We start from the raw sequence: 23244 nt of genomic DNA on the forward strand, positions 1-23244 counted from the left end.
GGACCTGCCCTGCAGAAGATAATTTCAGTTTGATTTCGTTCCCCCTTGAATAATATATTTTTTAATTCTAAATCAATTAACTAAATGCAAATAGTAATAATTTTCAGAGAAAAATCAAAGTAAGGCTTTTTTTTAGTAAGACAGAAAATTTAGGAGATAAGATGATGATAAAGATATCTGACAACATAAATTTTCCCCATGGGAAGAAAAAAACCACCATACTAAAAGTAAAAGAAAAATGCTTGTAACACATAAATCAGTCAAACATTTACTCTTCTTGTAATGAAAAGAGTGTTTATCAATTGATTATACAAACACAAACACATATCCACATATGCTAATAGAAAACTAAGTAATTGTAAGAACTTGTTTGAATAAATATTTAGAAAGATGGTAAAATAAAGAAAAAAATAAACAAATGGGACTGTATTAAATGAAAAAAACTTCTGCACAGCTAAGGAAACCATCATCAAAATGAAAAGGAAACCGACTATTTGAGAAAACACATTTACCAATGATGCATTGGACAAGGGTTTGGTCTCCAAAATATATAAAGAGCTCATGCGAGTCCACTCCAGGAAGAAAAACAATCCAATTAAAACAGTGGGCCAAGGGCCTGAATAGATACTTCTCCAAAGAGGACATAGAGAGGGCCCATACACATATGAAAAGATGCTCACCATCACCAGTCATCTGAGAGAGGCAAATTAAAAACTGCAATGAGATATCACCCGCATGGGTCCGAATGGCCATCATTAATAGATCAACAAACAACAAGTGCTGGTGAGGTTGTGGGGAAAAGGGGACCCTAGTGCACTGTTGGGAATGCAGATCGGTGCAGCCTCTGTGGAAATGGCATAGAATTTCCTCAAAAAATTAAAAATGGCACTGCCTGTTGACCTAGGGATTCCACTGCTGGGAAGATACCCTAAAAATCCTGAAACAACAAATAAAAAGAATTTTGCACCCCTGTGTTCATAGTGGCACTATTTACCATAGCCAACAATTGGGAAAAACCTAAGTGCCCACCGGTAGATGAGTGGATTAAAAACCTGTGGGGTTTCCGGTCAAGATGGCGGCGTACGTAGACATGGCTCACCTCTTCCCACAATCACATCAAGTTTGTAACTAAAATATGGAACACCCATCACTCAGGAACGTCAGAAACGGAGCTGAATGGAAGTCTGACAACTATAGAATTGAAGAAACCACATCCACCCAGATTAGTGGGAGGGATGTGGGCACAGAATGGGCTGGCCCCACACCCATGTGGATGAGAATTTGGAAGGGAGATAGCTCAGGAGTGGGTCCTAGACCCACACCAGCACCCCCAGCCCAAGATTCCAGTGCCCGGGAGATAAATCACCACAACTTCTGGCTGGGAAAACCAGTGGGGATTGAGTCAGCGGAGGAGGATGCTAGAGCCTCAAGCAGTTCCTCTTGGGGACCCCACACACGGGCTCACCTACTCAGACTGGCTCCCTCTGAGCTCCAGCACTGGGCTGGCAGCTTGAAGGGCACCAGTGGCATACTGGAAGAGGCTGAAGCGTCTGGCATCGGGGAGAGCAGAGGCCATTGTCCCTTTGCTGAGCCCTCCCCACACAGAGCCAGTAGTCTGGGTCCCAGCTACCAAATGGAGGTATTAATTTTTTTTTAAGATTTATTTATTTTTAAGGAGAGGAGAAGGGAGGGAGAAAGAGAGGGAGAGAAACATCGATATGAGAGAAAAACATCATTCGGTTGCCTCTTGTATACTCCCTGACCAGGACCAAACCTATAGCCTAGGCATGTGCCCTGACCAGGAATTGAACCAGTGCCCTTACACTTTGTAGAAAGGTCACCCAGCTAACTGAGCCACGCCAATCAGGGCTGGAGACATTAATTTTTGATGAGACGATTTGATAAATATCTAGTAAAACCCAGGTCTCTTAGGGTCCATGGTAGAAATTTCTCTTGCAAAACCAATATCAGATTTTCCTCCCGTTTTAGACAGACAAGAAATTACACTCCGCAGTCCTAATATAGTTAGGTGAGGCCATTTAACTGGTTGCTGACAATGGACTAAAATGAATGGAACTGACACATGTCCCTTCTGGGAAGAAGCAGAGCTGAGCAGGGGTGAGATCTTTTCTCTGCCACACTAGCCAAGAAAGTCTCGATTTTTATGGTGCTGCGATAAGATAGTGGAGCTTCTGTTAGCCTCTTTCCCCAAGGGGCTGTGAGAAAGACGGAGTGCGCCTTCCTGCCCCTTGCCTTAATCTAACCTCCTTCCATACGTGAGCGAGAAATAAGACACTGGTGTGCTAAGTCATTGATATTCCAGGCCTTATTTGTTACTACAACATGCCTGGCTTATCCTGTCTAATGAAGTTTCAAAAACCCCTCTGAGAATCTGATGAGCACTCTGCACCCACTCCCGGCTAGCTGCGTGGTCCAACATTTTCAGTAAAGAATGTGAACAGGCCTCTTCATGGATCCCCCACCACAAATGGATATTTAAATTTAGAAATATTCAGTTCCTTCACAGCATACAAAATTGTAACAGGGTACAGCCAAGGGGGGGGGGGGCAAATAGGGATTTGGAATGGGGTCCAGAACTCAAGGTGTTCAGGAAATATTAGGATGTCCTCCTCCCTCCCCCACCCACAGGTGAGGGTTGGGGGAAGAGACAAATGGAGCAGGGCCATTGAGAGCTGTTTTGCATAGCAACAGCTTTGCAGCTAACCTCTGGTGTGGTCATTTAACATATCTATAACCTTTAACCGGTTGCATAGATATGTTAAATAGCTGTGGCCATGCTCTGAGCCCGGGAGACGGAAGTAACTTCTCCACCAAGACTAACTGGGGGGCAGTTCCCCCAAGTTACAGCGCTTGTGTGGGAGCTTGGAGAAGATTGGTTCCTTGACATGGGGCCACACCTGCCCAGACTCACGATGGCAGCCCAGTAAAGCTGGAAGGATATGAGGGTGCTGGCAAGTGTAGCCCGTTGTGGGAGGAGTCGGAAATGGGGCTGCAGAGGAAGATTGGCGCGGGGATTTAAACCCAGACGCGGCAGCCATTGGAGGAAGAACCAAGCAGTTTTGGCAGAGTGGAGACTCCTGCGGCCCTGGGAGGGAGAGAACCACTCGGTCTTTAGCAGAGTGGGGACTCCTGCAGCCCTGTGAGAGAGGATCACCATGCGGCTTTAGCAGACAGAGAACCGCCACTCAGCTTTGGCATAGTGGTGACCCCCTCCTCCTCGCAGCCATTGGAGGGAGAACCACATGGCTTTGACAGAGTGGGGACCCCCGCAGCTTTAGAAGGGGGAACCACCACCTGGCTTTAGCAGAGATCCCTGCAACACAGCTGATGGTGCCGGGAACTGAGGGAACCGAGGGAGGCCTACCAGCTGAGACGGGTTACTGGGAAGAACTGGCAGCTGCCTGAGCCATGGACTTTTATTTCTTTTCCTGAGATACGGTACCCCAGACTGGGCAAATGGGGGAAGGAAGGACTGTGTGTGTTTGTGGGTGTTTTAAGGGACTTTGGGATTTTGATGAAGACATTAGGTCACTTCTTTAAGTCTGTACAGCATTAAATAAACACTTCCTTTCCTTTTCACGAATCTCTGGCATTGAGAGACGTCTTTCTTCTGGTGACGGACATAACAGACCTGGGGGGTTCCTTTTGGGTAATAGTACATTGCCCTTACCCCCCCCCCCACCTTGTTCTGTAATAAAATGATAGTATGTGGTGGGTGGGGAGCAGGGGTAGAAATACTATTGCTTGGGCTTGTATTGGTTAAAAGCTTTCTAGTTGTGTGAATAAACATTGGTGAGTTGATATAGGAAAATCAGTTGAATGATTCCTAAGTTGTTTATGAAAACAAGACTCTGTCTCAAAGCTCACTAGGTCTTATTAGGCATAGCTTACTCCCCAGGTGCAAGAAGGAACCAGCTGACCATTTGCTAAATGGGTGGCTTACCACAGTAGAAGACAAGGACTGATAGGGTTGACCCCTCTACCCGGGGCTTGAGGTTGTGAACCAAAAACAAGTAACCTTTACCATTCTGATTTACTTACTTTATAGAAAGTAACTTCCTTTTCTCAGAAGGGGAGAGAGAGAGAGAGAATCCTTTCAAGATCACTGAGAAAGGATTCCTTAACATCAAAGCATTCTTCTAAGAAATTGTGTTGGTGAGAGAAACAAAAAAGTATCAAAAACCTTCAGACAGATTAAACATTGAGTGTTTTCCATTTCCCAAGCCAAACTGCACTCATAGTTTTGAAGTGTCCATGATCAGGCCGTCCCTCGAGTTGTGTTTTCAGGGGAGCCGTCTGCCCTGAGGCCAGCTCCTGGCCTACGAGGAAAGATGACATCTGTCTTCCAGGCCTGGCTGAGTTGTTCTGTTTCCCGTTGCGTCCCGCACTGCTCCCTCCTTCTCAGCTGTGCCCTTCTCTGCCCCGTCTCCCCTACGGAGCTCCCACTCCTGCTTCTTTTACCACCTGGTAGGAGGGTAGCGACTCCTTGGCTAGCCAGGGCAAGTCAGAACTTCATACCCTGCTTCCCATCACCAATTAAAATATAATGAATATATAGTTTAATGTTTAGTTCTTCAGAGCTAGGCTGATTGCATGCATCAGCAGTGATAGTTTGTTGATCTAAAAAAATATGGCAGTTTCTTCATTCCAGAGCATGAGGACGTCGGAGGTCTTCGGGGTTCAACGGCAAAGGACGTGCCCTTGGGCCATGTGTATAATCCCGAGATGGTCAGCAGGGCAGGTGCAGTGCCCGCTCCCTGCCAGCGCAGGAAGTGATAAAACAGAGGCAGAATGCTTCTTGGAGGAACAGAGGGAGCGAAGATATGTAGTTTACAGATGAGACCGCACAGAGCAGATCCAACGCTGCTTTGAAAGGGCTCACGTGCTGGAAATGAAACAGCGCTGTTTGTGGAAGCCCTGACGGGCAGGGCTAGACCGGGAAGTGGAAGGCATGCATGGGCGCGGAAGTGTTTAGACCAATACAAGAAAGGTTTTGTGGTTGCTGAAATCAGCAAATGATCGGAAAGGTTTCTTCACTTCGGTGCGAAAAATATACAGAAAGTATTGCGAGAACCATAAAGCAAGATATCAGAAAGACTAGCAGATACGGAGGATTAAGAAAAATAGTCTGCAGTTTTTGAATATGTTGATATTTGTCCAGCACAAATTATTGAGTCCCATTTATATTAAGTTGACTGTCCAATCCCAAATAATAGTAGATCCTATCATTATCTTCATCATCATCTTACAGATGAGGATACTTAGGCAGAGAAATTAAGAAAAAGTAAGAAGAATGTTACTGGAGCTGGGATTTTGAAACAAGATGGTCTAGTTCTGGAGTCTGTGTTTTATTTGCATTACTACTGAGATAGAAAAAATAGATTGAAATTAGTGTTGCAGGTTTGATTCCCAGTTGGGGCACATGCCTGGGTTGCAGGCCATGACCCCAGCAACTGCACATTGATGTTTCTCTCTCTCTCTCTTTCTCCCTCCCTTCCCTCTCTAAAAAGTAAATAAATAAAATCTTTAAAAAATAATAAAAAATAAATTAATTAGAAAAAATAGATTGAAATTCATAGAGGAAAACAAATGCAAAGATGTGTAAGAGCAAGATGACTGGTCCATAAGCAGAGCAGAGATAATAAATAAAATATAAACACCAATAAATAAACAAACAGGGACTCATAAATATCTCATAGACCTGATGGAATGGAATTATAGAATGTCTCTGGAAGGATTAGTTATCCCTTGTTCAAAAGAAACAGATTGAATCAAAGGAGAGAAACGGAAATGGGTAAACTATGCTCACTCCTTAGAGCCCGCAAAGCAGACAGGAAGCTCGCTTGAGATGAAACTCACAGGGCTTAGCTACCAGCTGGCTGGCCAGAAAAGGGGATGTTAGCGGTGGTGTGTCGCACAGAGGTGAACTATTACAAACATGATGGGGTGAGCGTGTAAACACTAGTGGGCAGCCTAGCTCTTCTAAAAAAACAATGGACTTGGCAAATTCTTGACTTAATGAAAGTTGATTATTCGACCATAGAGGAAATGATGAGATTAAGGTCTCCTCTGGTTTTCATTTTGGTCCAGGAAAATTTATTAGGATATAGAAGTGAAAGACTCCTTGCAAGCAAGTGGGAGGTGATAATGGGATCTGAAAGGTCAAACAATGTTAGCCCCGAGTATAGTCAGCCCTGGGGCTCGGCTCTAGGGACCATAGTTTCAGAACAGACCTTATGGCGCATTCTTGCCAATTAACACAAAGTATTATTTTTACCACTTCCTTCAAAGGCTACAACCTCAGCATACTTTAAATCTACTTACGTCTTTGTGCTTTTTCTGTTATGGTTTTCATGTGTTTTAATGCAACAGGTATTTTAAACTCCATGAAATATTATGATATTGTTTTGTAAGGTCAATTTTGTTTATGTTGACCTATATGTTTGCTCTTTCTCATGTTCTGTATCCCCAGCGACATCTCTGCTTTCATCTAGGCTCATTTTCCTTTTACCTAGAGAACTTCTGATATTGTTTTTCTTTGTTAAATCAGTCAATCTATTGGTGACAATGACCCAGAAGTCACTTTAAAGATGTCATCTCTACATACAGAAATCAAATTTGGTAGTTATTTTCTTTTAGTACTTCAACTTGATTACTCAACAGTATTCTGTTTTATTATCATTTCTCACGGGAAGTCACCTGTCGGTATTATTGTGGTTTCTTTTAAGGTTAATTTTTTTCCCCTGTCACTTGCAAGATTTCCTCTGTGTCTTTGCTTTTCAGCCAGTTAGCTGTGTATGATTTTCTTCAAATTGGGGTTTTCTAAGCTTTTGGGGTTAATGATTTGAGTCTTCCTTAAGTTATGGAAAATTATTTACCATTATCTGTTCAAGAATTGCTTCTGTCTCAGTCTATATTTTTTCTTTTTGGAATCCAGTTACACAAATGTTAGAACTTTTGAACATGTCCTACATGAGCCTTACACTTTTGTTCATGTTTTACTTTCATATTTTCTTCCTCCTTGTACTTCATTAGGTATTTTCTTTAATCTATTATCCAATTTACTAATCCAGTCTTTCAATGTATCCAATTTATTATTAAATGCATTCACTAAATTCTTCATTGAAGATATTACATATTTTTTTTAGTTCCAGAATGTGCATGACTTGCTTTTATAGAGTTCAATTCTGTGAAATCTTTTATTTTCTTATGTGTTTTTCTATCTTTCTCTGTTTTTCACATACTAATTATAGTTATTTTAGAGTCTGTGTCAGCACACATCATGCTCTTGATCATTTCTGAGCACGTTTCTGTTGCCTACTTTCTTTTTATTGGTCGTTCACCACATGGTCTTGCCTTACCTCATGTCAAGAATTTTCATTTTATTGTGTACCAAAAAATAATAGTGTTCCGAAAAGATAGTATCTTCCTCAGACAGGTTTAATCTTTCCCCCAACAGGCAGATAAAGCTAATCATAAATGCCCATCTTACAGCAGGGACTGAGCTAGGTCAAGGCTGAGTTACAGTTTTGCTGAGCTTCCCTCCACCTCCAGCTCATCACTATTCCTGTGGCATGGACCTCCAGAACATCTGTGGACAGTCGGTTGTCTTTGAGCCTTTGACCTTGAAACTCTGCAGGTAATCTGGTTCAGGCACGCTATCTTAGAGATTGCTATTTCATGAGAATGCAGGAGATTTCACTGTGCTTTCCAGGGGCTTTAGACTTTAGCCTCCCATACAGCTTCAAAACTGAGTAGATACCTTGTGTAGGCAACCGGTCGTGTGCTTGAGACCTTTCAGTTTTCCAGTTTTGTCCTAGGAACCCTGAGACACTGTTAAAAGCTCTGTTGGTTCCTTTTTCTCCCAGCAATGACCCTCTGCCTAAAGGAGGCCCCAATATTCAGCCTCTACCCCAGGCCCAGGAACAGAAAATATTTGCAATAAAAGTAAATTTTGCTGATTCTTAGGTAAAAATAGAATAGTCTGTCCTAAATCCAATAATTACTTTTTCTTTTGACTTTTGGGGGACTACAAATATCTCGTTTTCCTCCCAACTCTCTGGCTGGTCTGGGTTTTCTAATTATAGCATTCTTTCCCCCACGAATCCTTAAATATCTGTGTTCCTCTGTGTTTGATATCCATATCTCTACTACTTAACATAGAACCTTCTACCTATGAGCATTTGTTATGGCTATTTGATTAGGAAAATGATTTGCATTTTAAAAAATGGAAGAATGTATACAAAACCAGCAGTGCATAGAAATGAGTGGCTTCGCCCAGTGGTGAGAATGGAAACAGGCAGGCTGGTGGCCCTTCTTTCAGAGGAAGAGAATTAACGAAGAGTAGAATCGGCTCCTGGGGAAGATATGTGCTGTTACGAAAATCTGAATGGAGGGAGGGGACAGCACGGATTAGCTGATGTATTTTATTTCCACCTCCTTCAGTGATCTTCAAACAGGCAACGACAGCATAATTATAGTCAACAAGGACTGGAAGCCTCAGGTGGGAGTTGTTTAAAGGGTCCATGTTTTTTGCACCAGTCAAAAGCTTTTGCCTGGGGCTTAAAAGTATGTAGTTGGAGAAAGAAATGTGCTTAACTTTATTTTATTTTGGAATACTCCAAAACTTTCGCTTTAAAAAAAAATCTCTCCTTTTCATTAGCTCTATTTCCTTGCACAGATGCACACCATTGCTTTAAGGACCTTCAAGATATATTTAAAAAGTCAAGAAGTGAGCTACATTTGCAAAGGTTGAGTGCTGAGTCTTGGTACCTTGGACAATACTGACCTTACCAATATCAAATGCTTCCTGAACATGCATTAATCAAGCACGTGGGCAATGTCCCAGGGTTGTACTCAGAAGAGAACATCCAGTAAAAGACTGAAATTACACCATAAACAACCCCAAAAAAGAAAGCAAAAAATAATCATGTGGATAACTGATAATTGAGTATGTGGTTAATATTCTTAAGATCATAAATACCATGCATTATTAATTATAACATCTAGCACTTAAGAATCTACTATATGCTGACAGTGTGTTAAGCATTTTACATATATTTTTTCACTTCAATCTCAACAATCCTACGATGTAGGTATTGTTGTAACTGTTCTAGAGAAGAAACTGAGGCTTAGAGACTGCAGTGTAAGAGCAAGTTCTGGAAGCCAGACTGTTGGAGTCAGCTACGCAGTCGTGGGCAAGTTATTTAACCTCTTTGCCTCAGTCTCCTACATAGAACAAGGAGATAATATTTCAGTGTAAAGTAGCTGGCAAGTAGTAAGTGTTAAAATGTGTATGACACTGGGTACATTACTCAGTGATAACTTGCCCCAGGTCACACAACTTAAGAGATGGCAGGGCCAGGAGTTTTGTCCGGATTTCAAAGCTGGTACCTTAATTGGCACGTCCCAGTGTTCCCCCAGGTTAGACCGTGGTCTTTCTGGTGCATTTAGCGAACAGTTAGGATGTGCTTGATTTGGTTTCAGAAAATTCTGTAAAATAGTATCAACGGTCCTCATTTCTTGTTGTTTATTGAGTGCTCCTGGCAGAGACCCAGATACGGAAGAGGCCACGGAGACCTGACAATGTCCAGAAAAGAAGAGCCTGGAGCGGAGCCTGCTGAGCATGAGTGAGCAATCACTGAGTCACAGTCCCCGGGGGCTAGATTTTATAAGGAAAGATAGTTTAGGGGCCCGACAAACTGTATGCTTCACGGCAGAAAACTACAAAACTGAAAAACGCAGCCTTCGTCCCTCTGCTCTCACACTTGATTTGCGTCGTCCTCTCTGAGTCTGATGTTCAGGGCGGCTCGCACTCGAAGGGTAGTGTTGACTGTTTGCTCTCCGCATAGAAAACAGAGAAGTGATACCGCCGTTGCTGGAGCTCTGCTCTTGTTCCCCACAGAGAATCAGACCCGTGCAGCTTTTAGGGTATTTCCTAGGCTTATTTTTAAATGATCCTTTCTTGTTCCGGGGCAAGTTGGTAGTAAAACTGTGATAGTGTCAGGGGACCTGAAAATTTCACAACTCTGTGTTGTCGGGTAACAGTAACACATTGTAAATCACATTACGAGGAAATGCTGGCTCCCGAATGTTCTCATGACCAAGCATATGTTTATAAGCGCCGATGGCCGTGACTCTAGAGACGTAATATGGTAAAAAAGACAGGACAAACCAACGTGGATTGCCATGGTCTGCCCTCCATTTCATGTAGGAAGCAATGCCAACACGCCCCACATCGACCTCATCACACCCCAGCCCAGAATCCTGCACGGGCTCCCCTGTCTACTGAGTACTTCAGCTTTGCTTGGAAGATTCCGGAAAATATCACCTCACACTCATCTTCTACTATTTCATCTCATGAACCTTATACTTGAGGCACACTGGACAACCTGTCCCTTCCCAAACAAGCTTGTCATTGTCTTTTAAACCAGGGAGCACCCAGTTATTGAGCACTGTTGTAGGCATTGTGTTGGGTGATGGGGCTGTAATGAACTTGCCCTTGACGGGTCTGGAAGGGAAGGCTGACGTTCATTACAAACATGCTGAGTCCTGTGAAGTCAGGCAAAGCACTCTTGGGGGATGAACTGTAGGGAAGCAATCTGGTGCGGGTGTCAGGAAAGGCGTCTGTGAAGAAATAACTTTCAGTTATAAGATTAATAAATTATGGAGACCTCGTGTAGGACACAGTGACTATAGTTGACTATACACTCGAAGTTTGCTAAGAAACTAGACTGAAATTGTTCTCAGCACACACACACACACACTGAAAGGTAAATATACAAGCTGATGGATAGGTTAATTACCTTGACTGGTGGTGGTGTTTCATAATTTATAGGCATATCAAAATGTCACACTGTATACCTTAAATATATATATATATATATGATTTATGTACTTGTCAATCAGTATGATTATTTGTCAGTCATACTTCAATGAAGCTGAAAAACAGATAAATAGAAAAGACTTGATGCTAGCTATTCTAGAGGCAAGACTGTGGACCAGTTCCCCTTCTGGGTTTCTGACTCCGATTTGCTGTTTTCTTGCTCTGTGACGCTGCTGCTCCCGCTCACCTCACAGTGAGTTGGCTGCTGTGGCTCGTCAATACAAATGATGTACCAACTTGTGTGAGGTTATATTAATTTCTCCACACATTTAGAAAGTGGCAAGTAAAACAAGTATTTCTGTATTTCTATACTGGTTGCGCATAGTTTTCCTCCCTTCAACTCAAATTTATTTCTCTGATCGGCTAATTGGGAGAAATGGATTTGTCTGGATCATTTACTTCCACTTTGAAGAAGAGCTCTCTGTCTACATGGAAAAGAATAGGAAACCTTGCTTACCTGGAATTATTTTGGTACTCGACTACTACTCAGGGAGTTCTTGAAAGCAACATAAAGTAATAGCTTTTGTGCTGGGCCACCTGGAAGCCTTGACATCAGATGAGTCTGTGGAGACCGCAGCAACTGCAGTTTGGTAGTCATGGTAACAGCCTTTTGGCTCCAGAGGCAAAACCAAGGAGAGTTAAGCATCACTCTATTCCACCTAAGCTCCTCTGCCCTTATCAGGAAGCAATGAGATCTGTATGTCCCTCCAAGTGCACGTGCCCCTCAGTGGGGAGGGAAAACAGCGCATAATGTCTTCATTTGGATGCCCTCCTTGGATTATGCAAGCAAGTGAATCCTTATTCTAGTTTGATGGATTAAAGGGCAGGTTTTAAAAAAAAAACTGTATTGTTGATTCCTATTACCCAGGAGGATTGTTAGGAAAGCAGAACACATAACATGCATGTTGTGAATGTGTGATTACTACACATTGCGGAAGAGTAAAATACACATGTAGATCTCTCGTCATGACACACATGGGCAACCCCAGGAGACCTCGAAATAATTTTCATCCGTTTTGTTGAATGCTTTCCTTTCATGCAGGATGGCACTAAGGAACATCATCCTCTTTCCAATTAACACACCGCACTAAAATTGCAGTAGCAGGAAATAAATCGTAATTCAACCGGCACCTGGACCGCAATGCCTGAGAAAAGCTTATGACTTTCTCAAGTTCAAAAGCATGAAATGGAGAGGGCAGGCTAAGCAACCCATTCACAAAAATGGCATAAATAATCTCTTTTTCAGCTAAGCTTTCCTAGCTGTGCGTGGATATATTACATGTGATTGCACAACTTCATACCCAAATGTGTAACAACAAATCAGATGCCGCTTCCAGCCATATTTCCTCAACTCCTGTTCACTGGAACTGTTTTACACTTCACAGCATACTTCATATTTTTTAAAAAGTAGCCCCAAATATTAATATTTCAATGCTATTTGAATTACATTTATCCTTTTTTAAATTCCTTTCTAACTCATTCTGTTCTACTAGTGTCTCCAATCCGGGTTGGTTAAAAACAAAAACAAAAACAAAATCTCCCCAAGGAAAATTACCCTTTATAAATTAACTCTAGTTAGATGAATTTCTGATGCTTTTAAAAGACCCCAATTTATAAGAGTGACTCTATTTCATGTGCCCCACTAAGGAATGCAAAATGTCTGTTATATTTTCTGTGAAATTCTGTTGAAGACACAAGATGATCAAGATCCGGCCCTTGCCCTCAGCAAACATGCAAACTAGATTGACTGAAATCTCGCCCGTGGTGCTGGACAGTCCTCTTAAGCAATACTTCAAAGCTACCAACAACAGTCCTATCTTCATTTCCAACAAGATGAAAGGAGAACTGAAGGTTAAACCCCCCACTGATTTTCACGAGTTCATGTGCTTGTTTGGTTGTTTTTATTCTGCTGACTTTAAGATCTGAAGCGTTCTAAATTATGTTTTAAAGCAAGCTATTGTGTTTGAGATATATTTTATTAACAAGCATTTTGCAATCACGTATGTGCTGTTGCTGACTATTTTCTTTTTATCACCAGTTTATAAGACAGTGTCTTAGATATTTTATTGGAATGGAAAGTTTTTCTATCAGGGAGATCATGGGTGTTTGCTTCACGGCATTGTGGGTGCCACGGTCTGTACCAGATGTAGAAGGTGTCATTGGTGAATATGTTGGAACTGTCATGAAATGGGCAACAAAGAGAAAATGTTAAGTGAAACTCAGATTCAATGAACTAAACTTACAGGAATTCATTGTCCAAGAAATGACCTCACACCTCAGTTTTGGGCTGGTCGTTTGAAAAGTAAAAGACAAATAGAGAACCCTGAACTTGTCATTTGGGAAATTATCTGACTTAGCAATGAGTCTTCTTGATAACTTACAATGACACATTTCATGTCATTTAATGTTAGCATCTGTTGGCCATTATAATCTTTGTTAATACTTGAAGAGCAGCAAGATTGAAAGGAAGTTACATAATCACAAAAATAATCTGACTGCAATGAACCTTCAATCTGTGTAGTTCAACCCCATCATTTTGTAAATGGTGAAGTTGATGTCTGTAAGTTTCCTTCCAGTTTGAAATCTCAGATTGTCATTGTTTCTTGATGATCCAACCACATGGAATAATTGCTTTAACTGTTCGGCATCAGCGTTGACTTGCAGTCAAATCAAAGTTCTCTGCTTTTAGGATACATTTGATTTACTTACTTTCATTTCTTTCTCACTTTATTTTTTCCTTCAGTTCATTTTATTTTAGCTTCTCTAAGTCAAACGATTGTTACAATTTATGAAGAGTTATTAGAGAAAGCCATTCAATAATGCTCTGCAAGGCAGCGTATCCTTAACTTGCACCGATTGGGATTTAACTTAGACACGGGGAAGAAATGAGTAACAATGGTGTCAGGCTTTGTGGGAAATATTTTGTGTTTTCTGAGTCTATGATTTCTTCTGCATTTAGGGTTCCTTTTGTCTCTATTATGTGGTGGCTAGTCTCCATTGCCTCCCTGTTTTCAATGTATGGTAATCATTATACCCATGTATGACATGCATCCTTATTTTTCCCTCAAGAATTTGGGCCAAAAAAGTGTGCATTATACACAGCAAAGTGCGGTATTTCCTTATCCTCTTCTTTACTTCTGTTTTTAACCACCTATAAACTTATCCTTCTCTTCATGGGTGTCTTAGTGGTAGCCCAGTGAGATGTCATTGAACTTGCATTGCCTGAATATGCATATAACTCATGGTCCTGTGTGACTGTTCATATTCTACAGGGGAAACTTGTGTGAAGAAAACAGCACACACACACACACACACACACACACACACACACACTCTGATGCGGTATCCTAAGGGCAAACAAGTCTCTCCTCCAGGCAAACTATGATTCAAGAAAATTTGCCTTTAGCTTCCCTTTATTGACACCTTCATTGTTGGGGGGTGGGGTACCTGTTGAACTCAGTGACCACATGGCACTGTCTCTTCATTTTTTTGGAAACTCTCCAGAGGAGTGTCCTTACTCACAGTCCACTAGGTTCTCACACTTCTCTTCTCTCTCTCTCCCCTTTGAAAACTTATTTCCTCTGGATATTATCCTCTCAAAATCCTTGTCTCTAAAATTAGCTACAATCTTCAAAATTATTAGTCTAAAGACATTAATGGGGGATAATAGCTTAATGTGCATCTTAAAAGGACTCTTCATACTTTCACCTAAATAAGCAAAAAATTTCTGGTACTGTGGTGTGCTGGCTGGGGATATTTTAAGAATTCATACTTTCCTACATATGTCCTTTAATTTATTCAGTGGATAGTTGCATACCATTGACTGGGAGCCATTTCTGTTCACCTAACTTAGACATTTATATATGGCGTTTCAGCAGAAAAACTAACAATAATAACTCTCATCTATCAAGAGTCTATGATAAGCCTGAATTAGTTTGCTTGAATTGCTATAACAAAATACACAGACTGGGTGGCTTACGCTACAGAAATTTATTCCTCATAGTCCTGGAGACTAAAAGTTCAAGGTCAAAGTGTCTCTCTCTCCTTTGCTTGCACACAGTTACCTTCTTATTGTGTCTTCACATAGTATTTCCTGTGTGTGGGTCTGCAACCCAATTTCCTCTTTTTATGTGGAAGAATCTACCAGTTGTACTGGACTAGGGCCCATGCACATGGCCTCATTTTACCTTAATTACCTCTTTCAAGGCCCTATTTTCAATACAGCCACTGCAGGTTTGGGCTTCAACATGTATTTTGGCAGTTCACAATTCAACCCATCACAAGTTCACATTGACTTAAACAATTTACATGTGTTCTCTGTTATCATTAACAGAATGTAGAAAGGTTTATTTTATTGTTCAGACTTTTCTGTTAAAAACATGAGGATCAAAGAAGATAAATAACTTTTCCAAAAGCACCTAACTACTAGGTAGTGAAATAGAAAATTGAATTGAGCTTTATAGCTTTAAAGTTCATATTTTTCTGCTATACCACTCTGCCTTCAACTAAGATTTATAGCCAGTCGCACTGCTCCATGACACAGTTCTGGAATATTTTACTTCCTGGAAGACTAAAACTTCACTGATATTTGGGCAAAAATTCTCCTAGAGAAAATGTATTCAAGAAATGGAAAAACAGACTATTTTCCTATAGTCAGATTCCTTAACTTAGTTAATACTAAAGAGAATTTGGCTTTTTTCCCTTAGTAACAAGGAAACTTTGGAATTTTAGTTTTTATCCAGGCAACAGTGATGTTATGAGACATCGACAGAAATGTTAAAATCAACAAAATGGCATTAGTTAGCTTGTGTCTGTCTAGTCTCCAAACCCACCAAAGGGTGCAAGGTGAACTAACTAAGGATCTTTAATATTTTATGAGAAAGGCAAACCACAAAATCCTTAAATTTTCCCCAGTTCAAACACGTCTTTCAAAGGAAAGAGCTTTCTGAGCATCAGCCAAATCCAGAAAGGTTTGTTAGTCCCTCTTGTTATACTCCTGGAAGTGCGGACAAAATGCCTTCTTCTTCATTCAAATTCTTTATTTTCCCCACTTTTCTGTCACAGAACACAGAAGCAAGAACCCCATGGTGAGACACGTGTGACATGGTGAGGAACTGTGAGAAGTCAGCTCTTCCACTCATATTTTTTTGCAGCACAGAATGTCTAAATGAAAAAAAAAAAATAGAAGTCCAAAACTTGCTTCCAATGACAAAATAATAAAAGAGAAGATAATAAAAATGAAATTCTTTTATCTCAGCTTATAGTTAAGAAAATTTGTTACAGCGTTCTGAAAAAAGAAGATAATAAGGAGGAAGAGAAAAATACAAAATTAAGGTTTGGCTATTAGGGTGATGAACTTAAAGATAAGAGGTTTTTAAAATTGTCACAAAAATCTTCCTTTCTAGTACTATCCTTATGAAAAAAATAAGAGAAATACTATTTCCTGTATACACGTGGTAACAGATTTCCTTTATTGTGGTGTAGTTATTACACCGGAATAAATTTACTGCTCTTGGGTGATGATGAAAATATAATTTAGCAATGGAGGGAAAGAGAGGAGTTGGGCTCCTCAAATATAATAATTAAAAATTAGTAACTTTACCAAAGTTCAGCTATATAAATCTGATTGTATAAGTCTGATTGTAACACAGAAGTACATAAACCCTGCAGGGGTGCTTAAGACCATAGTGGTTTCAACCCCGGGGCTGGCACATAGTAGTAGCAGGCTAAGCCTGTAGATTGCACTTTATGTGGGTTTGTGGGTCTCACTCTAGGTCTTAGCCATTGACCTCAATTCTAAATATAGTCACATTACTCTTAGGTATTCTTGATCCACTGGGTGCATTGATGAGATTATGGACAGTTAATGGTAAATATAACTTTACTTAAAGAAATAGCTAGACAACTCAAAAAACTGTAAGACTCTGAAGAAGTTAAAGAAGGTATAGATAAGTAGAAACACATAGTATGATCGTGGATAAGAAGAATTAATATCATTAAAATGTCCATACTACCCAAAGCAATCTATAAATTCAATGCAATTCCTATCAAGATTCTAATGACATATTTCACAAAACTAGAGCAAATACTTCAAAAATGTATATGAAACCACAAAAGTCTCTGAATACCAACAATGATCCTGAGAAAGAAGAACAAAGTTGGAGGAATCATGCTATACTACTAGGCTATAGTAATCAAAACAGCATGGTACTGGCATGAAAACAGACACATAGATCAATGGAACGGAATAGAGCACCCAGCAATAAACCCACACCCTTGAAGTCAATTAATATTTGACAGAGCAAGCAAGCACACACAATAGGCTAAAGATACTTGATTTAATAAATGATGTTGGGAAAATTGTACAGTTATGTGCAGAAAAATGAAACTAGATCACCTTCTTATACTGCACACAAGAATAAATTCAAAATGGATTAAAGGCTTAAATGTTACACCTAAAACCATAAAAATCCTAGAAGAAAGCATGAGCAGTAAAATCTCAGACATTGCTGTAGCCATATTTTATCAGCTGTATCTCTCCAGGCAAGGGAAACAAGAGAAACAATAAACAAATAGGACTACATCGAACTATAAAGTTTTTACACAGCAAAGGAAGACATCAACAAAATAAAAAAGACAACCCACAGAATGGGAGAACATATTTGCTGATACATCTGATAAGGGGTTAATATCCAAAATTTATAAAGAACTTATAAAGCTCAACACCAAAAAAAACAAGCAACCCAATCATAAAATGGGCAAAGGACCTGAATAGACACTCTGCCAAAGAAGACATACAGACGGCCAGTAGACATGAAAAGATGCTCAATGTCACTAACCATCAGAGAAATGCAAATTAAAACCACAATGAGATTTCCTCTCACACCTGTCAGAACGGCCATCATCACTAAATCAAAAAGCAACAAGTGCTGGAGAGGACGTGGAGAAAGGGGGTCCCTAGTGCACTGTTGGTGGGAATGCAGATTGGTGCAGCCACTGTGGAGAACAGTATGGAGATACCTCAAAAATTTTTAAATGAATCTGCCTTTTGACCCAGCAATCCCACTTCTGAGAATACAAGTATATCTGAAGGAATTCAAAGCACTAATTCACCAGAACATAAGCACTCTGATGTTCATTGCAGCATTATCGCCAAGATGTGGAAGCAGCCTAAGTGTCCATCAGTAGACGAGTGGATCAAACAACTACAGGACATTTATACAATGGAATACTACTTGGCTGTGTAAAAGAAGAAAGTTTTACTCTTATGACAGTATGAACAGACCTGGAGAACAGTATGCTAAGTGAAATAAACCAGTCAGAGAAAGACAGATACCATCTGATTTCACTCACACGTGGAATCGAATGAACGAACTGAACTACCAAGTAAAATAGAGACAGACTCATAGACAGAGAGCAGGATAACAGCAAAGAGGGGGAGAAATTGAGCAAAAAGGGAAAAGGACTCGTGGACATGGACAACAGTGTGGTGATTACAGGGGAAGAGTGTATAAGGGGACCTAATGGTAATGGGAAAACATGAAAAAAATTGGAAAAAATAAAGTGCAATATACCAAAAATAATCAGAATTAGCTAGACAATGGTTTCTCGCATCAGAACATGTGGAGGAAGGACAGCCCACTGCAGGAACTTGGCACTGTGCTCTGGGAGCGCAGCCACACCCGGGGAAGTAGGACACATGGCCGGAGACTTCTCAAGTTCTGTAGATGGGACAGTGGTGAGGAGGACTTGGGATTAGTTATTTCTGGGCAAGTAAATTAAGTTTATGCTTTATGGACTGGAAATTTCATTGCTGGCTTGAACCCAGAGGAGATTGTTTCAATCAAATACAGGAGAAATTGATTTGCAAGTCTTGATATTCTCTTCACACAGCACCGTGGCAGGAATGTGGGACATAGTAAAGGCATTCCTAAAGCGTAGCATCCATCTAATAACTAGTGATGAGCAAGCTTGTGATTCGTTAGTTCACTCCGAATAAAAATGCTTAACCTGTAGGGGAGTCATAAATTCCTTTTGGAATCCTTTGATTTTTGTCATAAAACTTTCTCTTCAGAAACATAATACACATGGATTCAACATTTGGTAGACAACATTAAAGTGTTCACAGGGCCATCCTCAACCATTCATGGACACCAGCTTAAGAAGCTCTGACATAAAGCGACATAAATTTCCAGTGACTGGTATATTTGTATCATCAGTTTTGGTGCTAATATTTCAAAGAAAAAATAAACAGGGAGAAAGATGTTTAACTTGGTCATGGCCAGATAACTGAGTAGTGAATATTAGATTATTTCACCCAAAGTAATGCTGAATCTGTTATTGTGCTCACTGAAGAAAGTGGCACGTTGGGGTAAGTAACCTTGGATGCCCTTTGCTGAGAGGCATCAGTAGTGGATGCCAAGTCCAAGTTCAAATGCCCAGAGCAAAGAGAACATCCTGTTTGCTCCACATGGATCAACTCTGATTATGTAGGGTGTCAATTCTTTGAAGATCAGGTCCTATTATGTCACAGCTTTCTATCATATCCCTGTGTTCTGAAAAAAATCTTAAGACAAGCCCAATCTCATGTGGGCTTATTGATTTCAAAAGATTCATTCAAAAGTAGTTTTCAAAGTAATGGATGGTGATGCGGTGTTCAGGCAAGACGGCCCAACCCAGACTCGGGCCCGGGGCAGAAGGGGGCATGCGTGTGCCCCAAGGGCCGAGCTGAGGCTGGACTCGAGGGTGTCTGTCTGAAAAGAGGAAACAGGCCGTATGTGGAGTACAACTAGAAGCACTACATTGGCATTTCGAGAAACATATCAAAGAGCAAGAATGAGAGAGGTAGCCATGGACTGAATTCAAACCAGGCAAAAGAAATGAAGAGACGGGCGGTTCTCTGTGGTTAAAGCCTGAGAGCTACCCAAGCAAATGGATGGTCCTAGACTAGCCCAGCAGAAAGGAGAGATTGGGCTGGGTGACTGGTGAAGAGTTCAACAATTGAAGAGCATGCTTGCTTCATTCTGTCACTAGAGGCCATTGTCATTTGCCTACTCTCAGCAGGTATTGTCTATTTACAAAAAGCAGGTATCTGCTATGGGCTGTATCCTTTCTTAATTTTTTTTTCATTTTATTGTTTTTCAAGTACAGTTGCCTGCATTTCCCTCCCGCCCCTCCCCACGACCCCAGCCATCCCCACCTCCCTTCCCTGATTTCACCCCCTCTTGGTTTTTTCCATGTGTCCTTTGGAGTTGTATCCTTCTTCTTGTCTTCAGTATTTGCTTCCTTCTTTTTTTTTTCACCATATGATGTGCTGGCATCTTCCTAGCACAAGCTCACTGTATGTTGTCCCAGGTGTCTCTGTCTTCTGTGGGTAGCACGACACTGGCAGGCGAGAGGATCAGGCGCATCTGGCTGATTTGGTGACTTGGCAATTACTCCGGCTGGTACCCCCACTGCTTCTCTGTCCCATCTCCTTGAGCTCAGTGCCAGCTCACTGCTTACCTCCTGCTGTTCATCTCCCTCTCCCTCTGTTGAGCCAGTTGACCAGAGTCTTTGCCACCAGATCTATTCCATGACTAGGCTGTATCCTGTCTTCCACTCCAGATTGTGGATGTCTTGTTTTCATCCTCGAGGGTGGAGACTGCGTGTTTGGTAGTCCACCTCAGAGGCCACTGTGTCCCATACTTCTTTCTGCTCTGGATAGTATCTGAGAAGGTGGACATCTGACAGCAGCCCCAGGAAGTGGTAAGAATTGTGCTGTTGCTGTTAGAGCTGCCGCTGATAGCACACCAACTTTACTTTTCTGTGCCCACTGCCCACCCGCTGTGTGGCCCAGGTTCCTGGCCCTGTGCTCACATCTCCCACGTTACAGAGGAGCAGTGGCTTAAAGGAGCCATGACTGTCATCATGCCAAATGAAGCTCTGCTTGTTTTTCAAATGTCAAGGCCTTGCCTCTGGATGTTTCTTTCTCCTTCTTAAAGATCGTTTGTACCCAAGTGCCCTGGGAAATTCAGAGCCTTTGCACCCAAAGGCTCTGAATTTGATCCTCAGACAACTGAAGCTTGCTGGGTGCGGCAATTCTACAACACCTTGAGCAGTTTCCTGCTTGGTTGTAGTAACCGTGATAACTATTACAAACCCTCTTAAGAAATAATGCTGTTGAAAGCTTAGGTATCCCTGGTCTGTTTGAAAACCAACGGATGCAACCATGGGACATTTAGTGACATGCTAATGAGATCTCAATGGGTTACACTGATCAGCTGAAAAATCAGCAAAGGCATCTATCTGTTAGAGAGCTAACTGTCCAGGTAAGAAAAATGATTCTAGAGTCCTTTTTCTGCTTGCAACATTTAGAGTGAAAAAGAATGTACTGGCTGCAAATCACTCCACCGCTAAAACTTGATAACATGCAGTTTTGTTCTGTTCTCAGAGATGATCATTTCTGATGATAAAAAGGGAAGAAAGAACCCAGCCAAGAAAACAGCCATATAGAGTTAGTGGCATTATATAAGTATTCCAATTCACGTTGAGTGTGTATATGCACTCAGTTATTTATGGGGTGAAATACAATCATGCTTACCAACCATGTTGTCTCATGGCAACCATTGGCTTCAGCCTAAAAAATGTCCTACAGTAATTAATCATAAACCAGGTGAATCTGGCAAATTCTTGTTTTTGAAAAAGGACTAATTACTGGGGCCCTTTTTCTGTTTCACTTACTACCAGGGTGTCATTGTCATTGATCATATTATCTCAACAAGGCTGGAAGACTCTGGGTAGATTGGTAGCAGGCACAGCAGATGATATCCTGAATGTCTTAAAATCCTCAATATCCTGCCCTGGCTGGCATAGCTCAGTGGATTGAGCACAGGCTGCGAACCAAAGTGTCACAGGTTCGATTCCCAGTCAGGGCACATGCCTGGGTTGCAGGCCATGACCCCCAGCAACTGCACATTGATGTTTCTCTCTCTCTCTTTCTCCCTTCCTTCCCTCTCTAAAAATAAATAAATAAAATCTTTAAAAAAATCCTCAATATCCTTGATATTGAAAATATACCTGAACTCATAACAAAGCCATCATATCGTATAATACTGATGACCACCCTGATATGTTTATTTACTATGAAATATATATGTTCATACAGATTCACAGAGCTATGGGATGATTCGGTACATATTTTTGAAGAATGTTATGATTGTATTATAATTGTATTTTCTGAGAGAACTCTTTGTAATGTTCAAGTTAAGTAAGGTATCCATTTTTAATTGAGTATTTCTTGTGAATTACTTTACCATAAATTCAATGTCATAATCTATATATTTAAGGAGAAGAAGAAGGGGAAGGAGGGGAGGAGTAGGAGGGGAGGAGGAGGAGAGGGAGGAGGAGAAGAAGGGGAAGGAAGATAAAAGGTAAAGGACCACAAATTTCATATGCTACAAAAAATGAAAGCCTTTCAAAGGCCAACCCCTCAATGTAAAATGTAAAATGAATACTTGGTAATACCAGCCTCATGGTGAAGCATGTCAGAAGAATGATGTAACTGAATTTATGTTGTTTGTTAAAACCAGTTGGTTCATACAGGAAAGACTCTTATCTCAATACTTAATAAGTGCTGTCATAAGATTTTCTATTTAATGAACACTGACCATGTGCCAGGTACTATGCTAAACTAAGAGATGTATGCTCTTAGTTTCATTCTTATAACAGCTGTAACATATGAGAACTATACTCATCCTCACTTTTCATAGGAAGAAACTAAGTCTGAGATTAGGTAAGTAACATGTCTAAGATCACCCAGCCAATACTAAGTGAAACTGGGGTTCAATACAACAGCCATGAATTCTTTCCCCGAGCTGAGGCACCAGGGAAGCCAGGTCAGGCTAGAGGGACAGGGAAGGAGAGGGAAATACCCTTCACTTCAGAGCCCAAGCAGTTTAGAAACGCTTTCCAGGCAAAGGCCGTCATACAGCCCCACACGCCTAGGGTGACGCTGTCCATCCGCCAGGGAATGAGCAAACAGCAGTGGCCTAGCCGGGAATGCCTGATCGTCCTGATTACTTGGGGGTGGGTGCATGTGTGTCTATGTACGTGAGCGCGTGTGATGTGCGTGCTGCACCCTCTCAGCCTCAGATTAGACCTGATGTGTTCGCACTCACGAACAGTGGACAGGAAGTGAAAAAGCAACCCTAGACATGGTCCATAAGTCAATTTTTCCAGCATGAAAGGAAATTATACGTAAGTATCAATTTGTGGATTAATATTTTATGGGTATATGTTCCTGAAAAGAACATCCAAGGTCCATTAGCTCTGTGGGCACATGTGATTTTCAGTGTGGA

Source organism: Phyllostomus discolor, chromosome 3, assembly GCF_004126475.2.
Source record: "Phyllostomus discolor isolate MPI-MPIP mPhyDis1 chromosome 3, mPhyDis1.pri.v3, whole genome shotgun sequence".
In the NCBI taxonomy this organism is placed as follows: domain Eukaryota; kingdom Metazoa; phylum Chordata; class Mammalia; order Chiroptera; family Phyllostomidae; genus Phyllostomus; species Phyllostomus discolor.